We start from the raw sequence: 19,556 nt of genomic DNA, 5'->3' as shown, positions 1-19,556 counted from the left end.
ATGGTTTGAACTATAGGCTTTTTTAAAAATTTCAAATTCATTTTTAATGTGCAAACCTGTGAACAGAGGCTTGAAATTTAAATGGCCATAACTGGGGCTATTTTTATCCAAAATAGGTGATTTAATATACCATTGGAATTGGGATAATCTTATTTCCATTTTTGAGTTCATATTTTGTACAGGTTTTCACTAATTCGTGCTATGAGCTAGTTTGTGATTCCTAGGGTATTCTCAGCAGAACAGGCATATTTTATTATTGATCATTAGAATCAATTAAAGGACAGATTTGAAGACCTTTTCAAGCTTTAATGTGGAAAAAATAATTTGGAAAAGACTGTATTGACTTCTTGCAGTCATTTTTAACTGGTTTTTCACTTTTTCCTTGAGTTAAAATTTGGCATCAAAATCAGTTATGATGTTGAATCAGATATCTCAAATATTTCTTGATTTTGGAAACCAAATGATGAGGATTTGATTCGAGTAGTTGAGGAGAGAAGGTAGAGAGATTATTTTCAACTTCTTGAGGGAGAATTCTGAAGGGACACATGTCAATTGCAAATTCAATCTGGGAATTGCCCTCTTGATATTTATGCTTTCTTCTTCTCTTTTGAAAGGGGTTGGAAAATATTGGAAAGTTTCTCTGGAATGAAGACACTTAGTAGAATTGGCCCTAGAATTGATGAAGCCTAAATGGAAGATTTAGGATGTCCTGGTTCCAGACCATGAACCTTTTTCTTTGGCTGTGACACCCCCTTCCCATCCCATCAATTTCTCATTTCCACCATTTTCTCTCTTGTAGGATATCATTTGTTCATTGTATAGTCTAGTTTATCAAGTTCTTTATGAGTTCATTTCATGCATTTTTATGTACTATTTCAAGGAAATTAATACAAAGAATAGAAAATATTGATTTTCAGTTTGAATCTTGTCTCCTTTCTCAGTGAACTGTGATGTTTTATGATCTTTGAACAAAGAGCCTAGATCATAGTTGTAGTCCCTTAAGGTTGTATGTTGCTTCATTATTGCTTGTAATTCAAGGAATTATGTAAATGCTTCAGGGAAATCAATAGGGTTGTAAGTTTATTGAGGAGGATATCAGGTAAGAATGAGATTTAGATCGAACATTGATATCCAATTTACAAGGTAAATGGATAGATCTGGAGTCTTGACATAAGATATGTGTTCTAGATATCCAAAATGCATGAGGGAGATTCGTGAATTGCCTAATGGATGAGGCATTGATATGTTATAGGATCATAAGTTTGTTTTTCATATCTAGTTTTCATCCACTTTCCCCACCCACATAAAATCAAATCAAATTCAAATAATCTTTACATTCTATGTTGAAGAACTAGAACAGTCTAACCCTCACTTAGCTTGTGCATTTCATAGAGTTGTAATTTGCTACTACACTTCTTTGTTACTGCATAGGTTGTTATGAGAAATAAGGGATTTTATCTGCTTTGTAAGATTCAGGAATATGTTTTGCATTGGTACCATATGAATTGAATTTGAGGTCCATCCACCTAGGTTTTGCAAAGCCTGAACTAGAAGAAGGGTCAAGCCTTATAGTTGGCCCGGTGTCTGAAATAGTATGTTGAAGATGGGAGTTAGTTGTTCCTAGATGTACCATATTCTCATCGAGGTAATTTAAAACCTATAACATTTTAAAACACCAACAACCTCATGCCTGGCATTCAAGTGATGCATTTACATGTGCAGTTTTATCACCTTGAAAAACTATATTTGACCCTGCTAGTTGGGAACAACTAATTGTTCATTTTATTGTACCTAATATGATGACAGTTCTATAGAAATTTGTAATCAACCCATCTAATTAGAAACTAGACCAATTTAACTTGGTTGTGGTTTGTTTCTTTCTAAAAATATCTGTTATGATATGTTTTTATAAAATTTCTTGCGAACTCTGCCCATTTTTTGTGGTGTACATTATTTTTGTGTAAGATCTCAAGGTAGGTCACTTAGCATGGGTTGAGTGAGTTTTATTGTTTTATTATTTGTATTCTAGAATATATATGAAGATAGATCATATTTTCTATTGTGAGATAATATGTCATAAGCACCTTAAAAAATATATCACTAAATATATAAAGAGATACATGTGTAGAAGGAAGCATAAATACATGCATGTTTAGAAGGAAAATAAAAGAACATTTACAAGTGTACCTCTTCTCACCCTAGAAGAGAATTGTTGAGCAAGGGCACGTAGATCACAAGGGCATGGCATGGCCATGAAATTGCAGAGCAAGGGCATGACATGACAATGAAATCAGAGAGCAAGGGAATAGAAAAAAAATGTAGAGATCATGAGGGCACATCAAGGAAATGCACTGATCACAAGGGCATGGCAATGTTCACATCTCTCCACCCTCATTTGGAGGTCTCCACCTCTTTCACACATAGCTCTCCACAATCAAAACAAATTGAAAATTATTTATGTCATGTTTTCTTTATTTTTTACTTATGCTTGTGAGGGCGTCATAATGATGACACAAATGTTAGTATCATGATGACTTTGGGGACAATTGCAAAAAAAAAAACATGAAAATCACCACAAATTACATTTTCGTTGCAAATTATCATCATAATTTGACCCCAAATATTGTAATGGGTCATGGAAATTTTTGTTTTGGAACATTAGTGGATTAGATTTTTTTTAAGCTTTAGCAAATGGAAATAGCACATTTCACATTATAAGGTAAGTTTGGTGGTCTACAATCCATTGAAGGCTACAAATTAGTTGCTTCTTAATTATTTATGGTTGTTATTCTTTGCTTGATATTCATCCATTAAATCCATGGTGATTTCTTGAGTTAGATAATATGTTAGATAATATGTTTTATATACATCTTCTACCTTGTTTGACTATCCACTTCTATGCTTTCCATGACTTCAAATGCATATGAAGGTTTTTTATGATCCCTTGAGGCTCATGGCCTTTATGGTACAATTGTGTCTTTACATTTGATTTCATGTATTTGAGCACACTCCCACACACATTTAATTCCTTCTATAAGTATTTTTGTATCATTATATTTATGTTTGCATCACACCTATGGATTTTTTTTTGATGTCATGAAATGTGTTTGCATGTCAAATCTACAAAGTTGTGGATACTCCAAAATGTGATCTTGTATATTCTCGGTTCTTTTATAACAATCTGATCTCAAGATGCTTGCATGCATTGTTCCAATAAATTTATTTTTATTTCCAACATTATACCTCATGCATTTTTGGATTCATGACGTGGCAACCATGTCATCATGAAATGTGTGGTGATATCTTTTTCTTGTGGGAAATGCATTGAATACCATTCTTGTTATTCAGTAGGTACCTCTCTACTATATGTATGCAGATCAACCATGTCTTATATTTCTTATTTATACACATATATCTCCATACTTTCTACTGTTATTGTTTTACTTATGCATCTAATTGGATCTCTTGGGCATCATATGATCTCTTCATGTGATAGTATCATAGGGGTAGATATGTCACTATAATGTGTATGTTTTTCTCCTTTCTCATATGGCATCACTTTTATGTTCTCATGCATGTATAGACAACCACCATATACCTATTAATGAATTATTTTGATTATGAGAATATCCTTTCATTTGATGTCATCATTTCAATGCATATTCTATGCTTATGTAGATATTGCTAGCTTTCTATTTATAGTCTTCTTGTTTAAGCAATATCAAATGAGCTGACATGCTCTCCATACATGCAAGTGACTAAAATATGATGGCTGACCCATTGTATAATATGCTGGAAATATGAAGCATCATGTTTTATTTCTTTCACAATATTCTTAAAATGTGATTTTGGATAATCCTTTTCTATTAGAACAATTTCAGCCATATGGTAAAATGTGCATGCTTTAATTATGTACCTTGCTAGTTTGTGAGATGTGCCCTTCTGAAAGCCAGACTTTCTTTTCCATCCCTTCTATTTCCCATTGTAGATTTATCTTTAATCATGGGATTCTCTTCTCCTTTAGCACTAAACTCATGATAATATAGTACTTTTGAATACTTTACTTGATCCATGGTTTCTTTAATGCTATGATCCTCTAGGCTTGATATGCTCTTCCTCTAGTGTAATTGTCCATGAAATACAATAGGGAAATTCCTTGGTGTTAGAGTAATCCTAGTAAATCTTGGTAAAGGAGCTATGAGTCTCCCTCATAGTACTAATGTGTAGCACTAAGAGAGATTTGTGTTCTTCCTCGAAGCTATTCTTTCCTAGAAGATGCTTAATCCCAAAAGGTGCTCAAGGAGTTCCCTAATGGGGAGTTTCTCACACTTAAAGCCTTTTTTCTCTAATGAAGGATTTCTCTAGCCTTTTTAGGGTTCCTTTTGATACCATACTCTAGAGTATATTTTCCTAATCCTCTCCAACCTAAAAACTCAACTACCAATTTTCAAATCACACTCTTAACCTATCAAATCCCAACTAAGCACTTAAGTGCTTGCCAAGTAGAAAAACAAACCTAGGGGTCCCAAAATGGCCAACACATGTTTTGAGCATCCCCTAAATGTTCTTGGTCATTTACCAACCACTATGCATCATCTTTCCAAGTCCAAGACTTCAAAATTACCAAATTGCTCTTTTAGGCCTTATAGCCCTATAAGCCCTAGTTAGACCTCCTACAAAAAAGGGAGTTGAAATAACTTCAAAACCTCCTTAAAAAGAAATTTTTTTCACAAATTCCTAGGGTCAATTATTTTCTAGGTTTTAGACTCCCATGGCATAAGTACAATACTTTTCTAGAAAACCCTATTTTTGAGGGTTTCTAGGACAATGATAGCAATATCTTCTTGGTTGTATTGGCCCTAATTATAAGACCTTCTCCTCTAGCCTATGAACCCTTGACTCCTCCTAATTCATTTTCCAAATCAATATTTTCTCATCCCAATCAAGTAAACACATTTAAACCTTCTTGCAAGCATCTTAATTCTTAGTCAGACAATTCTAGGCTTGCCTAGGGCTCACTTGCAAGAATAGAAAAAAATTTCTCCCAAACTTCAAAAACCATATTTACATAATTTATAGAGTCTACTTATTTAATCCAAAATTATATTATTTTTTAACCATGGGCATTCAAGTTATAATCATTCTAGTGTAGACTACTATATACAAACTAGCAAGAAATACAAAACAAATTAATTATCAAAACCTAGTAAAATGAATTCAAATTCCTCCAAAAATAAGACATAAATCAGTCAAATGTTATGAATCAAATAATCCATGAAAAAAATTAGGAGGATAAATCCAAAACAATAGGTCTTAATCCAAAAACATGTTTTTTGTGTATATGTTTCCTCCTTCACATGAACATTATCTACAAACCAACTACCAACCCTTCAAAAAGGGATTGATCTATCCTTATATACCTTGTTTCTAAATTTCCACACTCTTAGTTTGAATCCTAGAACTTTTTATTTCCTATTCCTAAATCTAAGGAAAAGTTGTCATGAGCAACTTTTGCAATTTTTGCAAAAATGACCTTTTAACCCCCTAAACCCACCTAGTTGGATTCAAGACCATATAAATTGATCCAAAAACATCTATGGACCTTATTTTAACCATAATTTCTTAATTTTGAGATATATAGTAACTTTTCCCATAGTTGACCCTTTCAAGACCTTGTAGCTCTAACTAGGTCTTAACAACTACAACATGATCTACTCTTGCTTTCAACCTTCTAACACATTCTTCAACACACCTTGGGGCTTTATAACTAGTCCTTATTTGGTAAATGGTTAGCTAAACCATTTACAAGAAAAACATGACTATTAGGGCTTTCCTTTCCCCTAAGGTGCTCCTACACCACTCCCCTTAAACAAAATTGGATACTCTGGATGAGGGAATTTATTGATTTGGAAAGAAATAGTCAGAATTATATACCTAAAAAGGGAAAAAATAATGTTAGATACAACATGGTACTTCTTTCTTCTTCTACATGGTTCCTTCTTGCACTTGTCTTGAGTACAACTAGTTGGATTCTTTGATATTTTAGGGATGAACATGTGTTCATGATTGTAAGATTAGTTGTAGGATATCAAGCATTTCCTAGATCTTCCTGGATCTAACTCCCCTTATTCCCTTCTAAAACCCATGCATGTTTTGTGGTCAGATGGATGTTGGATGGATGTAGGAGTCAAAGCAAGGGATCAACATCTGTATATTCCTCTTAGGTCATTTCTAGTACCTTGCATTTCTCTTATTCTCATGTATGCATGTACTCATATTTAGGGAATTTAGTATGTTTTTGGCTATGCTCACAGCCTCTAGGAGCCTAAGTACTTGGTTTAATCATTATTAAATGCACTTCTCATTGGATGTCCCATTCAATACATACACAATGTTCTAGTCATTTGATGTCCCATTTGCTACTAAGTAAATTTTATGTCCTATTAAATACATACACAATTTTCTAGTCACACATATTTTTCCTTTTAGCATGTACCTTTATTTCAGCTAATTATATGTGCATATGTATCTTGATTTTTCAATTTCATGCAAACTGAAAAAAAAATCTTAACCAATATCACATAATAATCAAAAACTAGAGTATTGAAGACAACAAATTCATATAGTAACTAGGCCTCTAATTGGCACCAATTCAATTAAGATGAAAAATGGTAATACACCAATCAAGAATATCTTTTGCCTTCTTAAGATCCATCTTCAATTCATTAATAAAGATCACAAAACCAAGGTACACAATCTCCTCTTTCATAAAAGAATATTTCTTCATTTTTATCAATAGATTTTTCCTCCTTTAGCCTCAGCAGCACTGGTTTAATATGCATTAGGTTTTTCACTTTAGTCTTACTCGTCACACAGGGCTTCCCAGAATTATGTGCAAAGTGCATCAGCATGAAAATAGTAACTGGCCAACTTTGAGGGATTCAAAACCTAGTCAAACGAACTCAAAATGACTCGATATCTGAAACATAGGTTCTTGAGTATGGACACTAGATATTCCCAAAGTGGCCAATCATGAAACATTTCTAGGTGCAAGATATTCAAATTCAAACAAGGTCTCCTATTGCTGTTTGACACTTAGGTGAAAATGCAGATCTGACATTTTCTTCAAAACAATACTTCGCCAAATGACTCAGGATTTCAATTTAACTTCATGGAATAGGTAGATGCACTAAATGGAAGGTGTTAGAAACATTAAACACCATTTATTCATTAACTCAACAGTGGGGTACAAACTGACAGCCATGTACAAAGTCATTTTAAAGCATTTATAGGGCTCAATTTTTCAATGGTGCTCAAAATTGACCATGCAATTTTTAGTGCCAACAGTGGCTCTGTCTGGGGATGCATGTCCCTTGTGGGCATGGCAAGATTTCAGATCTCTGGGAGAAGAAGACCACACACTTGATAGCAAAAACTCTCTCGAACATCTTTATTGAAAACAAGAAACTACTCTAACTATGTATACACGATGACCCCGAGCCATCGAAAAGTTTACAAAACTTCTTACCTCTATCAAAAACCTAATTCTCATTTACATCTCCCTGAGGTAAGATAAAATTCTCATTATCATTTTTTTCACCAATCAGATTAGCATATTGAAACAAATAACTTGGTAAAACAAAACAACTTCCTTCATTCTCATAGTGCACATAAAATGCAAAGCCTATGTCATCTTCATGCTCACTATGAGAAAAAGCATCAGCATGCTCATGACTACACAAACTGAACTAAGAATCAACATCCAATGATGATTCATGCATGCTGATCAGAAACACAAAAACTTCATAATCTACATCATTCACCAAGTTGCAAACACCAAAAACTTGCAACTCACCTTGTGTCTTCGGCTGCATAGAGTGTTTGGAATCTGATTGTTGCCTACTTGCAGTCATATCATTCACTAAATCAGGTTCATCTTTTACTGAAACCTCTTCACAGTCAAAACATTGATTAGTCACCATACATGAAAATTCATTCTGAAAGTGTTGATCTAAACTATGCTGATCACAATCATTTTCTTCATCAAACTGAATGTCAAAATAAACCTTGAACTCATCTTTACAAGAACTATCAGCATATAAAGAAAATCTATAATCGGATTGACAACACTCATTGTTTTCCACTTCACCATATGAAACATCAAAACAATGTTCAGCAAGATCAACATGAAAAGAATCTAAAACAACATTAACCTTCCCTTCATTAACATTCTCTACATCCAAAAAATCATCATGTCCAAAGACATTTGAGGAACTGTCATCTACACCTCTAAAATTTGACAAGGCTTGTTTGGATTCTACCTATTTTTCCACATCAAACTTTGGGGAATTGATTTGACCGAATGAGAAGGTATTATGAGAGAAAATATGAAGATCCTTAGAAATACTTACATGCTTTTCAAATTCACGAGCCAACAATTCTGAGATTTCATCGGAGTTCAAGAAGATTGCCTCACAAATCTTCTCCTGGCTATGGTTATCATCTAGATAATATGAAGAACTTACAACAGCAGGATCCTTAGTGTAACAATATGGAAAATCAACATTATTACAACATTCATTCTTATTGTGGCAATTAGTAGATCTGCTATTGTTACAACTTTCTTCTACTTCATATGTATTGTAACAAAATTTATCTTCTCTTTTATATCCATCTTCATTATGCTAATTGCTATTACCTGATTCGTTAACATTTGAATCCACCTCTTCACATTTGGAAGCCAGATTATCTTGCTCTATGGACTCATTGTATTCATTACTACCTTGACTTTTAGCACACTCATTATCATCAGAAGACATAACATGAAATCTATAATCATAATCTTCCATCTCTTGAATGAATCTTTCAATTTGTAAAAACCTTTGTAATCTTATAGGTGCTGGACTATTGATTGAATCAGGCATTAGAACATCAAGGAAAACACTAGGCAGGGAAGATTCCTCAGGTCTACAATGAAAAGGCATCTTACTGATTACTGATTTAATCCTTAAATAACATTATCAACACTTAGACCTTGAGTGCTACCTACTTGAATTCTTATAAGATTGACAATACTTTTGTAGACCATTGTATTCAGCATAGCAATGTTATTATTCACAATTTCTAAACTCTTAGAATTTGGCAAACTAATCTCAGATCTGAGATCTGACTCCATTATAGAAAAAAATTTCTACCTCTTCTTTCTAGTGCTTCAAATCACTTAATAGAGGCAATTTTTTTAAACACTTGACTTCCATGAAAAGAAACATGAAAATCAAAATACCTCAAGTGCTGATGTTGAACTTCAATCTATTGATTTGGCATAGGTGCAAGATTGGAATTCCTTCACACCACTGATCAAACTTTGTAGAGTCACCACTCCTTTCAAGAAGATAAAGAGATCACTACTGTGATCTACTTTTTACATTTCAATTCTTTATAATAGAAGATTACAAACAGCACTTTAAAACTTATCAAGATTTTAAAACTCCTTTCCAAGAGACTCAAAAAATTTAGATCTGCCCATACAACTAAAAGTCCTTCAAAATTTTGCAATAAAATCAACTAGGAACAATTAGTACAGAGATTTGAGAGTCGCCACTCACTTATGTGAGAAATAAAACATAATTTGTCACTTCACAAATCTAAACCAGACCTTCAATGTAGGCGAAACTTGCAGATCATTATTATCTTGAAAAGAATTTACACTTTATAAATGAATTCTTGACTCTAAACTTTCTCAATAGTACTTGCAAACTAAACTGATTGAAGATAGACCTATAACAGTCATAGCACACAATTTTCATCTAGTTTTACAACCTACTGCTGATTATGAATAAAGCTCAACTAGGGTGCATGATATTTGAGTAAGAGACCTGGAAAACATATTAGATAACCTACTACTACAAATTCTTTATGCACTTATTCTTCTATATTGAATCTCTTCTTTTAAATTCTCAACATTTGTCTTAAATCTTATTCAATACAGTCCCCAGCAGAGTCACCATCTTGTTGGTGTTTGAAAATGTTACCGGTTTTCAATTACCCTGATGAGAACAAAACACATATAGGGGCAACTAACTCCCATTTTCAACATGCCATTTCTGACAGCAGGCCAACTATAAGGCATTACCCTTCTTCTTCTTCAAGATCTACAAAACTTGGGTGAGTGGACCTATAGATTCTTTATATGGTACCACTTATCAAAGCATACACTGAATCTAATATGAAGCAGATAAAACCCTTATTTCTCCTAATAACCCATGAAATAACATCAATCTATAGTAACTAAATGCAGATCTAGGAACCTCATAAGCTAAGTGAAGGCATTCTATTATAGCTCTTCAACATGAAAGGAAAAAATGTTTGATTATTGATGTTGAGTTTCAACAAATCCTCAAACATGCAGCAATATAACAAGTGATCTTATAACTGATCAGTGCCTAATCCATTGGGCAATTCCATGAATTCAATACATACATTTGTGATATCAAGAAAATATTACATATACCCAGACATCAGATCTATCTAATCACCTTGGGATTCAAACGTCGGTGTTCATTAAGACCTCATTCTTATGAAATATCCTTCTCAAGATAACCAGCAACCCTGTCAAACACATCAAGCATTTACTTGGCACTTTGTTCCAGTAGCAAGATATATCAGACATACAACCTGAAGGGGAAGAAAATAGATCTCAGCTCTTTGTTCCAAGACCACATGAGACTACAGATTACTAAGATAGGAGACGAGAACCAGAATGAAACTAATGAAATGCTTGCTCATATGTATTCATTTCCTTGAAACAATACAAACAAATGCATGAAATTAAAACATCAAACAACCTAACATATTAGAGCTATCTATATTATCTGCACTATTACTATTCACATGAAAGAATTTTGCTAAAGAATGGAGGTGGAATCACAGTTCTAGATCCAAAGAAAAGGTCTCCCAGAATGACTGCAAATTTCCTACCAACAATGGTCTCATAGTAACAAAAAACTAGAACCCTTACAAAGGATGAAAGAATGAAAGATATAGCAAGAAGTGAATTATCAGATCTGATATGCAACTGCCATCTGTCCCCTTGAAATTCAATCTCTAGCAACTGAAAAACCTCTTTCATTTCTTTACCCATCTGACTTGATTTGGTTTTCAACATCACACTCTAACTGATTTGAAAATATCCTCTGCTCAATCATGAAAACCTATTTGCCAAAATATCTGATTTGCCTCATGAAATGCTAGTGAAATTTCAGTTTTTATGGAGTGAATATGTTCAAATTTTGACCCATACTGCATTTCAACTTATTTTTAACCATATTCAGGTCATCACCATGCTAGGAATCAAATTTGAACTTCCATACCTGAATATTTTTGTAATTCATGTACCTAAGACAAATCCCCCTGTAGCTTGAACCAACTACTTCATGTGCAAAAACTAATCTTGGAATCAAAAAATTCAGACTTCCATGATTTTGGTGGTATATGATAAGGCATATCTAGCCTTCAGGAAACCCCCAGAAGGCTTGTTTGAAAATCACCTCCCTTGCTAAAAAACTAGGTCTGCAACTTTGACTATTTAAAATTTCAAAAATTTAAAATAAACTAAAGTCTCTAACTTTATAATATGACCTCTTTTGATTTTAAAAGAGTTGCACATCAGTTTGAAAAGAAATGAATAAAAAATAAAATTTTCATTATTTCTAATTTCTCTTCACCCCTCAAAAATTGAGGTCAAATTGGTTTGACCGAGTGACACATGTCACTCATTTATTTGTTCACCTCTACTTCATCTACCACATCACCATCTACCTTGGGCCCAGTGACATGTGGCAAAATCCCCCTTTCACGCATTTTTAACTAACGTGCATCTTCTTTTTGCGGAAATGCGGGCACTGTAGGATCTGCCACGTGGCAGCATCCTGTGCCTCTGCCTAAACTTGCATGTCACTCACCACTTTACCACCAGTTCAGGCCCTGTTGCCACGTGGAAATAGCCCACTTCCTTAGATTATTTATCTAGTGTGCAACTTCATTTTGTGGGTATGTGAGATTTGTTCGATCCACTACATGTCTTCATCTCCTCGCATCTGGGCATCTTCGCCACATCAGCATCTGCGTGCATTTGATTAAAAATTTTCTTTGACTTGGATCCATGTGACATCATCACGCAATTGGCTAAGCCACGGGGTCCACTTCAAATTTTTCTCCTTTGTCTTTGAAAAGGTGTGTCTTTAAGACACATTAACATGTGTGTCGATTCATATTTGAAGCATTAAGAATCCAACTTCCCATTCTATGTGGGACTAAACCTTTTAATGGTTTTCTTCATGGTTTCCCTACTGTAGACGTTCCTCTTTACTATGTGTGGGTAGTCTGATCCTTGCTAGGACTGTAGTCTTAATGCATGTAGGTTTCCTATGCTTGCTTATGGCATTTTTCATGATGGCTTTGTCTTTTGTTTAACATGAATTCTTCTCTCTAACTGTGTGAGCTTCACTATTGCATATATTTGTTTTATTGCCAAAACATGGAGCCCCAGTTCTGCATGCAGATCCATGCTTGGACATTTTTTTCTTGAGCTATGGGCTCCCTCTTTATTTCTATGTAGCCTGTGGAGCTTCCATCTCTATGCTATGACTACCTCACTCTGGTTGCATGGGTCTACTCTCTTATTGACACTGCCTGTCCCATGTTAGCGTGAGCTTCTTCAACATGCTTGTTGCTTGATATTCTTTGACAGCGACCTCTTTTTAATGTGCAGTTCTTTGTTTCATACCCCAAATATAATTTTCAAACTTTTGGCTTTCCTACAGTGAATAATTCATGACTTGATGTTGGCCTTGCTCTTACTGGAGAATTGTCAATGCTTGCCAAGTTTCTTCTAAACAAACCCAAAAACATGAGTCCAAACTTAAGGATGCAAACTTTGTACAATCCTTATTTCTGCCACTATGAGTGAGTTCTTGGTCTTTCATCCATTTCTCCAAAACTATGTAATGGTGGGGTCTCACTAAAAGATAGCTTTTTTTATCCTTCTGTGTACGATAGTAGTATGCAATGTCCAGAGGCTCTACAAGTCTTATGTATGTAGTGCCCGCATTAATCCATGTATTTTAGCATCTAAAGTCACTGGGCAATTCATGCTCCTCCTCCATTGCAACAATTCTTTCCCAAATTGTTTCCAACTTTATTCTAGCCATATTTACATAAACATGTGACTTTCCACAATGTTGTTTGAAATGATCATAGTACCCAAAACCCTCCTTACAGCATGCTTTGTACCATTCCACCTTTGCCATTTTACTTTGACCTTCGCACAAATTTTCATTAAGCATTTCAATGTTCATATCTTGTTTATTTTTCATCTCTACAGCTTTTCTAAATGCAAGGGATGCATGAAGGTTCTAAGCTCCAACACCAATTGCTTCTAATTCTAGTGTTATTCCTATCTCAAAGGAGTCGACAGAGAAGCTTACAATCAGCATTGTGTTGAGCAAGTTTTTCATGATAGCTTCCAACATTTGGCCATAACATGTGTGATCTGAAACAAAGGTGACTGCAAGTTGATTAGGAGGCATTCCTTGCATGGTGAAGTGCAACATCTTCAGGATAGCTTCAGAGTCATCAATACAAGCTCCACCTTGCGTTGAGCAAAACATATAAGTACCAAAGGGTCTATAAAAGCTTCTTTGGTCAGAACCTCCTAGGTAATTATTTCCTATTGTAGATGTGCACTGTAGGACATTTTGAATAAGAGTTTTGCAACCCCACCCCCCCCCCAGTGTAGAGAGATGTGTTACAACAACATTGTCAATCCTCATTGTGCTCCCCCAGTGAGGCACAATTGTATTCAAAGGCTTGACAATTGATTCAAATGGTGCAAGGAGCATCCTAGGGACAATATCATACCTTCTTTTGCAGAAACCAGAGAGTGGCCAGGGTTGCAACATCACCTCCCATGGAATGACATGTAAGTACAATGGTTTGTGCCTTTAAATCTTGTATCACTAATCTACAAATTGTCAAATTGATATCAGGAGGTCTGTTAACTGCCTTTGAAAACTGACCCAAACCTCAAACTGGGCTTTGAAAACTAGCACATTGAATCTCTGCTCTGCACTTTTGCACCTTGTCAAATCTCATCTCATGATAAATTCAAGGTCAAAAGATATTGACCATCAAAGTTTCCCCTTTAGAATTACCTGCACAAAAACATGTCAGAAAGCAGTAAACTGGGTTTGGATTTGACTTTGAAAATTGGGCAAATGAGCACGTCAGGAAACCAAAACTAGGGTATTAAATCTTTGTCATGAGGTGGGGCTCATGATGAATAAAAAGATGCATTTGGTGAGCGTCTAAAGTTGGCTACTCAAAATTGGCAGACTAGAAACACTGATAGAAAACATTTTTTGCAAATGGAATTGACCTGGAAAAGTGTGAAGACGAATTCATCAAGACTTGAAAACTGACATGCTTAAAGTATTTTTAGAGGAAAACATAGTGGTAAAATCCATTTGATCTCACCAATCATGGATTAGGAATTATAACACCACGAACAAGGGTCCTAACAAATCTACAAATGCTGACACCAGTAAAAGGTTACAAATTGTGTTTGGAATCGCATTCAAAAACATATCAAACGGATTCGTCAAGACTTAAAAATTGAAACATAGGAGGTCTCTGACGTCTAAAATGCAACATAAAAAGAATTTTATCATTTTTTTCAACTGGTCAAAAGTTATTACTCGTCAAACAAGGCTTCCCAGAATTATGTGCAAAGTGCATTAGCATGAAAACATTAACTAGCCAACTTTGAGGGATTCAAAACCCAGTCAAACGAACTTGAAATGACTCAAAATATGAAACATAGGTTCTTGAGTATGGGCACTAGGTATTACCAAATTGGAAAATCATGAAACGTTACTGGGTGCAAGATATTCAAATGCAAACAAGGCCTCTTGTCGTTGTTTGACACTTTGGTGAAAATGCATATCTGAGATTTGCTTCAAAACAATACTTTGCCAAATGACTCGGGATGTCAATTTAACTTCATGGAATAGGTAGACGTGCTGAATGGAAGGTTTTAGAAACATTAAACACCATTTATGCATTAACTCAACAGCGGGGTACAAACTGACAGCCATGTACAAAGTCATTTTAAAGCGTTTATAGAGCTCAATTTTTCAATGGTGCTCAAAATTGACCATGCAATTTTTAGCACCAACACAATCTACCATCATGTAAATTGTTTCTATCATACTACCAAGGTCTTCCCAAAAGAATATGAAAATAATCCGTAGGCATAATATCATACAAGCCCCCATCAAAGTGATTTCCAATCTTGAATTTTACAAGGCATTGTTCACTTTATAGTAATGTGTGTTCATCCTTCATCCAATCAATTCCATAAGGATTGCAATTTTTCATCCTTTGCAACTACAACTTAAATACTAACTTTTGACATACCAAATTATTAGAACCACCACAGTCGATCATCAGTTTGCAACATTTCCTTTAATCTTACATCTAGTCTTGAAAATAATTTTCCTGAAAATAGATTCTTCATTCATTTTCTCATTGCAAAAAGTTCTTCTAATCATCATGTTCTCTCCACTCTCAACTTCATTATGTGCAATGATAGTTTCTTCTTAAATTAAATCATTTTGCTACTAATTTATGTCTTGTTTCTAGAAAAAGTCCATTCAAGGGCTCTATGTCCTTCTCCATAGTTAAAACAAGTACCTTTAAATGAAGATCTACCTTCTCTTTTGCCAATATTATTATTCCTAGAGTTACAAGAATAATAACCTCTAGTGTATCTTCTTTCCATTTTTATCTTCCTTTATGTTGATGTGTGCTATCAGATCTATTAATTTCTCCATAAGATCTACCTCTACTCCTCTAAAATATTTCAGCTCTTTTCCTTTGTCTATGTTCTTGTTTCTTTACCAATATTTGTTTACCTCTCTAGGCATCCAAGTATATTTCTTCAACAATTTCTATTTTCATAAAAATAGTCTCATCTTATATTGAAGTTGTCAATCCATTCAAGTACCTAGCAACCTTTTCAACCTCATCATCAACATGTCCAGATCTAATGTCCAACTTATAGAATTCCCCAATATAATCTTTCACATTCTATTCTTCTCAAAAGATTAATTTATACTCCGCAAGAAGGAATTCCTTTTTAATCTTATGAACCATTCTCACTCAAGTCTTGACCTTTTTTTTCCCATTTCTTTGTCTATCAATTTGAAAGTGTTCCCACCAAAGAGAAGTATAGCCTTCTAATGATGCAGGGCATTCAGAGAGTCAAAACTTTTGACTTGAATCTAAGTTTTCTTAGATTTTTCTAGGTTTTTTTCAAAATCTATAGTTGAGGTGGATTCCAACCCAACTAGCTCTGTTGGGGCCATTTTGACTATTTTTTCGAGAGCCAAAAATTCCATCTTGACCTCTGAATTTCACTTTTAAAATATCTTAAGTATTTTTTTTTATTTTTCTACTTTGAAATAACTTTGAAATTTCTTTCTAAATTTTGGAGATTAGTTGGAAATTCACCTTTTTAGATTAAAGGGTAGATTTAGGAAACTTAAAATTTACTTTCTGGGGTTTTTATAAGTTACCAAAAATGGCATATTTTTCCTATGGTCAAAATTTGCCAAATTTTGAAATTTCCTTTTTTGTAGTAGTAGTTGTTATTTAATGGAGTTAGAGATCCATGTAGAAGCAATTTTGGAGGAATGAAGAATTGGGAATTTGAATCTCTATTGTATTTTGGCCATGAATTTTTTAGTTTCTAGTTTTTGAGATTAGCCTGCTACGTCACCTAATTTAGTAGTTTATATCCTCACTTTCCTATCCCCAAGGATACTTTTAGAAATAAAAATACTTTTTAATCTCAAAGATCCAATCCAAAAAAGCATCATTCTCAAGATTCCCATAGTATCTTGAAAGTTCAAAAGGTCTTGAATTGTCTCTAGACAAAGCTTTAAAAATCCTTTCTTAATCTTGATCTTCTTCAATCTTGGGATTAGGTGCAAATGTTTCTTCTTCATCACTAACATCATTAAGATGTACTCCTCTTCTCTAGGTTATTTCAACATCTTCAAGTCTATTTAAAATTTATCTCAGCATATATATTATAGAAATATATTCATTTCCTTTACCATGAACCATTTTGATAATAGTTTGAATGCAAGAATCATAACTCTCTGCAATTTATAGGTTAAAAATTAGATCTTCCACCTTATAAAAAAACCAATCAAGGCTCTCCATGATCTCCTAAACTTTACAAGGAAAGAAACCTTCAGCTCTAATACCATCTGATGCAAAGTAGGATGGGACAATGAACCAAAGAACATTCACCAACAACCTTCTTGGAATATACACATGGAAGCCAACACCAATATGGAAACAAACACAAAATATATGTAGATTCGAAATGCAAATGGATGATGCAGTCTTCTTAAAAAATGCCAAGAATAAGACCTACCTAGTTGTAACCATAAATAAATGAATTACAATCTATGATCTTAGAAGCTTGAGTTTACATAACCAAACTTATAATATATTTCTTCTACTATTCTCAATTCTACCTACTCTAATCCTAGATCTCAAATATATATAACCAAGAAGACCACAAGTCCGCATGTTAGAAAATATATTACAAAATATAGGTCATGCCCCAAACTAGAAATTAGAGACCAAACAATTAAGAAAGATAATGGTTTTAGGCACAAAGATAGGTCCACACATGATCTAAGGAAAGATCCCCAAGGCCACTATTCAGGAGGAAAGAAAATTTATTTTGTTTTCTTTCCTTGGAGATCTAAAGTGGTGAAAGAATTCTAGTATATTATGGCTTTGGCTAAGGCCCAACCATGGGGAGCTTAGCTTGGATCATTTTTTTACCCCAGTATTCATCCTTGCCCAAAGGAGAAAGAGACTGATTCCCAAAGTTTTTTGGTCACATAAATCAAGACCTAGATGATCACATTAAAGTGGTTACAAGCACTTGTGGGATTCTTGGGGTGCAAGAAGAAAACATCATTGTTAGACTATTTCACAAGGGGCTCGTCAAAAGTGTCACAGATTGGTTCCAAAATTTTCCAAACTATTGTATCACTTGATGGAATGATCTTCAGGTAAAAAAATTTCTAGAGATTTAAGCTTGCAATTGATGTTAATTATTCTTTATTAAATTTCTTTCAAATCGAGATGAAGGAAGGGGAAGCTGTAAGGGATTTTTTAGATAGATTCAATAGAAATATTGATAAAATTCCTCCAACTAGTCAGTCAAGTGAGAATAACTATTTGAGTATCTTAATTGCCACCATGCAAACTGAAATTAGATTCTTGCTTCATCATCTAAAATTACAAAGGTTGCAAGATGGACAAATGGAGACTATTGGTTTAGATGATGATATGATCATAAGTGGAGGATATTTTAATAAAAAATTCTAGGCATAAATTTCTCTCTATGAACAAAAGTTTTATTTGAAGGTAAAGCCTAAACAGAAAATGCTTGTTTTCAAAATAATAAAACCAGCATCCTTTGGCTCTATTCATCCAAATTTAACTATGTTCAATGACGAAGATTTTCTAATACCTCCTTTGATTGAAGACAACCCCATAGTATGATTAGATCATATCATCTACACATTGAGTATGATGATGAGGATTTTCATAAGTCTGCATCCACTAAAAATAATTCCCTTGATATGGTGAGAGTTTTTGTTTGTGCATAGAGGATACTGAGGGACATATTCCTCAATTAGGTGGTATAATGACTTGCCTTGGTGTACCTCCTATTAAGAAGGAACATGGCAATGACCAATTAAATAAAAGCCTCCCATTGATTTTCCCTTTTCTAGAATTTGAATCTTTTGCATTTCAAATTTCTAATGCTATTTTAGCCTTTGGTGATAATCAAGAAAGTATGGCAAATCAGCATGGACAACCAAGTATACATTTTCTTGATACATAGATGGAATACGATATCTTCCATGTTGATTATACACCTCAAGAAGAAAGGTTGAATCCTAGAGTGTGGGAGGAACTTGAAGACTCTTTAAAGAGCCTAGCTAATCATGCTACACAACCAAAAGGAAATGGGACCAATCAATAAGACCCATACATATGTAGCAATGATAATTTTGAAATAGAAAATATCTTGTAGGGCAATTATGTATATTTTCAGTTTGATCACGCGAAATGTTTTCAGCCTGAAGCATTAGAGATTCGTGGAGACACTCAAAAGATAAGCAAATATAGTTTGTTCATCCCCATGCCATCATTTACACAAGCTAAAATAGAGGCATTCCAATTTAATGATGAAGATGACCTACCTAATAATTCCCCTATAATGGGAGCTTTTCTCTTTTGAAAATGAGCTTAGTGATGTACCCATTGGGGATAAATTCTTCACAAGTCTAATTTCAAATTCTGATAAGAATGCCTTTGCACTACATCTCAATTCTCTACCTATTAGAGGCTTGTTTTCTTTTTCTAAGATGGAAGAGATTATAGTTATTTGCAATGCAAAC

General features: G+C 34.2%; 1 pseudogene; it reads right to left on the bottom strand.

Moving 5' to 3' along the window:
• Positions 1–12,758: 12,758 nt before the first annotated feature.
• LOC149577186 (lipase-like PAD4) overlaps positions 12,759–19,556 on the bottom strand; it is a 79,907-nt pseudogene continuing 73,109 nt past the window's right edge.

This window comes from Cupressus sempervirens, chromosome 1 (assembly GCF_028749045.1).
Source record: "Cupressus sempervirens isolate cs-2001-9-10 chromosome 1, ASM2874904v1, whole genome shotgun sequence".
NCBI lineage: Eukaryota > Viridiplantae > Streptophyta > Pinopsida > Cupressales > Cupressaceae > Cupressus > Cupressus sempervirens.
The sequence above is the reverse complement of the archived record's forward strand: the minus strand, read 5'-3'. Positions and strand labels throughout refer to the sequence as shown.